This window comes from Pecten maximus, chromosome 14 (genome assembly GCF_902652985.1).
Source record: "Pecten maximus chromosome 14, xPecMax1.1, whole genome shotgun sequence".
NCBI lineage: Eukaryota > Metazoa > Mollusca > Bivalvia > Pectinida > Pectinidae > Pecten > Pecten maximus.
Genome location: NC_047028.1, coordinates 4332113 through 4337523, shown reverse-complemented (window position 1 = coordinate 4337523; position 5411 = coordinate 4332113). Strand labels below are relative to the sequence as shown.

The window sequence follows — 5411 nt, the reverse complement described above, 5'->3', positions numbered from 1 at the left end:
GAGGTCGTGTTGTCGGATGATGGAGGGGACGCCCTCTCAGAGGAGACGGAGACGGTGGTTGAGGAGCAGCAGAGTGATTCCTCAGATTCAACCCCACTCAGAAGATCAAGCCGACATACACAACAGCCTCAATGGATGAGGAGTGGGAGTTATGTCTATTCACAGCAGCAAGTGGAGCCAGACTGGATGTCTCGTGCCCACTTCTTGTCCAGGCTTTCATCTTCTGAGCTGTTCAAGAACAGGGGGAGGAAGTGGCCACAGCTCTGCTTGACATCTTGACTGGTAAAGGATAGGATATCTTTGTGTTTTTAATTAAAATTAATATAATATTTGCCTGGCAAATGTTTGTGTTATATTTGAAAACATTAATTGATTTCAGGAAATGATGATTTTTGTACAAGATTGTTTATTTTTAGCATTTAATTTTGTTTCGCAGGGTAATTAATATCTATTTGTCTTGCAGGGTTAATTAATACTTAATTTCAGGAGAAATAATGCTTCACTGATAATAATGACTTGTATTTATTTTATTTCAGATTTAATAATTTCTTGAGACTTGATTTCAGATTTCCTTAATGTAATCTTGTGCAGTACTCGTCGAGGACGACATTTTAGAAAATGGGGGAGGATGTAGCAGGGTGGAATTTAATCAATTAATAATATTATGTTTTAGCTACGAGTCCATTTACTCGCCTAAAAACCACGCCCGTGTGCCATGTCCCATGTTGTGATATTACGTTCTGATGATGTGTTGTGCTTGTGCTCGTCATGTATGTTTTGTAACGTTAATCTCCCAAGGTGTGTTGTTTGGTTAGTTATGTAATGTTGGTCAAGCGTATCGATTGGTTGGTTCTAGTGGTCAGTTTCGCGGGGTTTTCTTTGTCTTTGGCGGGTTGTGTCAGTACCCTTCGTGGACTCGTAGGTGACAATACGTACCTTTTGACAGTAAGTGTTTTAAAACATAATTTATATGATTATATATATAATTTATAACATGATAATTTTGGTATTTTATTTTATGTATACATGTATATGATATACATCTACAGTGTGTTTAGAAATTCTAAATAGTTTGAGATTTTGAATTTCGGAATTATTTAAATGTTGAGTTATTAGTAAATTTGTATTTTTGGTAACTTCCAGACTAGTGCTATATCGCTGAAGTTGTTCATCATAAATGCAAGTTGGTGTATGGCTCTGTGCCACGACACAGGTATGATATGTTGTATGTTATTTACTCTTGTTTTAATTGGCTGGATTATTGTAATTTGATTCTTTATAAAACGTATTTGATAATTTGACAATTTATCAAATAGGGTATTTTTATATATTGTGTAAAAGCTATTTGTAAAGCTTAATGACAGCTTTGTTATATAATCTGTCATATCTATTATTTGTAAACGTTCGATTGTATAAACTATGATCGCTAATGTAATTTGTATGTTAGTATAAGCGTTATGTGTATAAGAGTTGTCTCCCTTGTACCAGACAGCTGTAATTGTGTATTGGGTGTAATACTGTACTCTGTGTATTTTAGTTCCTGTAGAGTGATTTTGTTTTGTTACAGGGTGTTTCACTCAATTTGTCGGATAAAAGATGACAAGATAACTCAAGAGGTTGTGGTCTTCTGTACCCCAATTACCCCCTCTGCCACACAACTAACTACAGACCAATCTCTGTTACTTCTATTTTTAGTAAGATGCTAGAGAAAATTATCTTCAAGTATATGTTTAACTATCTCACAATCAATAACATTATCTCTAAAAATCAATCTGGCTTCTTGCCTAAAGATTCCACTGTCAATCAATTATTAATTATCTATGACGAAATTGTTAAACATTTAGATAAAGGTAAAGAAGCAAGAATGGTATTTTGCGATATTAGTAAAGCTTTCGATACGGTTTGGCATGATGGTCTAATTTATAAATTAAAAAGATATGGTATAAGTAACAATATTTTGAAATGGTTTACATCTTATCTAACTGATAGAAGACAGAGAGTGGTCATTGATGGATTTAAATCTACATGGAAAACTCTACAGGCAGGGGTACATCAAGGTTCAGTTTTAGGTCCTTATCTGTTTCTACTATATTATTAATGATATATGCGATAATTTAGTGTCAAAAGTAAAACCTTTTGCTGATGACACTTCCCTATATGTTTTAATTGAGAGGGACAGACAAGAGGCTTCCACCATTCTTAATCAAGATTTGGAAAAAATATCAGTCTGGTCGAGGAAATGGGGTATTATATTCAATCCTGATAAAACTGAATCTGTTTTATTCTCGAGAAGGTTAGACTCTGAGACTTCACACCCTGATTTATACTTCAATAACTCATTGATAAAAAAAAGAATAAATATTCTCCGAATGCTAAAATATAAAATTGACAGACACTCATTGCTTTTACTTTATACAACATCCATTCGCCCTATATTAGAATATGCCGACGTAGTTTGGGCAAATTGAACTCGAGGCTATACGCATCATTACTGGTTTGAGACGGGGAACAAATCATGCTATTTTGTATAGAGAATCTGGTCTTATTCCACTTTCTAAGCGTCGACATCTTCATCAACATATTCTGTTTTATAAGATTTTTAATAAATTATGCCCTTCTCATTTTAGTGAATCTATTTTACCTGATATGAACACAAATAATATTGCTTACCCATTACGTCATAATAGACTTTTTGATGTGCCTCAGGCTAGAACGAACCTTTATAATACAAGCTTTTTTCCTAAAATCATGTCTGAATGGAACAATCCAACTTGTCTGTTTCCCTCAATGTCCTCTTTAAATACCTTAAAGCGTGAATTCTTACAACATCTTGACTTAGATCGTGATACACAATGTACTACTATTTTAAAAACAGTGGAGATCGAAACATTAATATAATTTTATGTCAGTTAAGAAATTCTGTGAGTAATCTAAATGCAGATTTATTTAATTCTCATTTAAAAGATACCCCTGCCTGCAACTGTGGCTATCCAGTTGAAGATTGTTCTCACTTCTTTCTAAACTGTCCTCTTTATAACATTGAAAGGCAATCCCTTTTCAACTCTCTAGCTGCTCTGAGTGATCATATGCTGCAGAATACACAATTATTTTTATTTAGTTCATTTGATGTGGATATTATTTTAAACAAATCCGTTCTTGACTTGGTTCAGAGATTCATTGTCGATACCAGACGATTTTCTTGACTCAATACTGGAAATTGTCAATTTATCATAACTGTTTTTTCTTCACTTTTATGAATATAGCACAGGCTATTGATTGTGAATGGACTGTTTTTTGTCTGTTGCTATTTTTTTAAGTGATTACAAATTATAATCAGTCAATATCATAATGCAATTTCCCGCTTGAATTTAGTAATATACATGTATTGGAATCTCTTTGCAGTTATTAGTTATAGCATTCATATTTATTTTTGGTATGTACATTATGTTGTATATATATATCATCAGGAGAGGGCTTTTATAGGCTTGTCCTGTTGCGCAATTCCCTTTGTCTGTACCATCTTGATAATAAAATATTCTGAAATCAAAAACTTCACCGATCTAAAATTTCATCGATGTTTTGTTGTATGCATATTGCTACATTTTAGAATTAAGTATTTAAATGTAAACTATGTTTGTTTATTTTGTTCAGTTATTACGCGAATATTCTGTTAATATAAAAGCATTATTAGGCAAAGTTCACGTATGTTCGATATGTAAACAATGGCAATGTGTGTAGTTATAGCCTTGTTATCGGCTCCGTAACAAATCTCGCGATAAATATAAATGCGGCGAATTATTTTTATACACTGATGCCTCAAGGACTCCCCCGGTCAAGCGTCCAGGCCAGTGGTCATTTTAATGTTAAGAGAGCGTGAATGAGCATCTTGGATTGTCATTATACACGTGTGCAACTAGAATTTTAGGTTGTTCGGGAGGATGTGGCTTTAAATATAGTATGATAATGGATGAATGTGTTGAATGCATGTCTAAAGTGTCTTTTGTCATGTTAAATGTAAAGATATGTTAAAATTTTGAGAAAAAAAAATATGTATCACAAATAACCAACGCAAGCTCGAGATACATGTGGTTCTTCCATGTAGGGCATATGAATGTGACCGATAGTAAAATAATAATAAAACTTCTTCGTGCTTATAAGGGTACCAGGTTTCAACAAATTTCAACAAATGCACCAGGTTTGAGAGGGCACTGGGTAGCGCTTGATGTCACTTTAAAAAGTCACGGCTAGTTCGTGATAAAAATGATTCGTCCTTGTAGGACATTCGGCTGTCATTAGGTTAGCGGATGAAAGTTATTTATTTTTATTCATTTATTTGTTTCCAAATCTACAGACCTGGGGGTCCGCTTACAGAATGGATACCACATACAACATAAGTATCAAATATCACAGTCAGTTATGTATGTAACAAAGACTTATATATACAATATATTGAACTAGTGGAAAAAAGTATTCTTTAGTCGGACTTTGAACATAGTAAGACACAAATAAATCATATCACAGTCTGGAACAAGATCAAAAGAGTTAAAATTGCATTGAATTCTGTTTAAAACTCTATGATTTCTAACATTTATGTGACTTCTCTGACAGTAAAACTGAACGGCCAGGTACTTAAAGACACATTTGCTCAACTAAATAAGGACAGTCAAATACACTATTTACACATTTGAAAAAAAAACACACAGTCTAAAAATGTCCGCCTATGTTCCAGGCTTGGAAGGTTAAAATACGTCTGCCCTGCAGGTAGGGCGTAAGAATTGTACCTGCTGCCCCCATTGCATGATCGTAAGAGGCGACTAAATTTGGGATCTTATCTTTTCTCTTCTTTCTTAACAACTTTCTTCTTCCTAACGTCTCCATTGACACTGTCTCACTTTTGGCCTTTAGTTGAGCGTTCGCCGCTGTGAGGAAGGCTTTGGGTTCTGTCCCCTAGCCGAGACATACCAGAGTCTTTAAAAATGGTAGTTGCTACCCCTGCTTAGCGCTTAACATACAAGAGTGGAACGGCTGGTTCGCCCGTTGTCAGTATAATGTGACCGGGTAGGGTGTCCTACTGGGTGTCTTCGGCAGTATGCTTCAGTGAGGTAGCACTATAAATCGGCAAAAGTTCCGGCCTATCACAAGGAGACTTAACACGAACATACCGCAGCCTCCCGAAACACACATACGCACTCACCACACGCATGCATGTCGCAAGCACGGGAGGCCGTCCTTAAATGACCTTAGCTGTTAATAGGACGTTAAACAAAGTAAACCAAACCAAACCAATTAAAATACTTACAAACTTCAGCGTAAGGCATTGAATTAAAGTCGACATGTGCCATAAAACATAAAAAATTCAAAAACGTGCGCTGAACTGAGCAGCTTCGATCTGGTGGATAAGAAAAGATTGG

General features: G+C 35.1%; 1 long non-coding RNA gene across 1 annotated transcript; it reads left to right on the top strand.

The window, feature by feature from the left end:
- Window positions 1–772: 772 nt before the first annotated feature.
- LOC117342829 lies at window positions 773–1654 on the top strand. The gene is made up of 3 exons (XR_004535905.1): window positions 773–945; window positions 1144–1213; window positions 1568–1654. It is a non-coding gene; the product is annotated as an uncharacterized LOC117342829 (long non-coding RNA).
- The last annotated feature ends 3757 nt before the right edge of the window (window positions 1655–5411 follow it).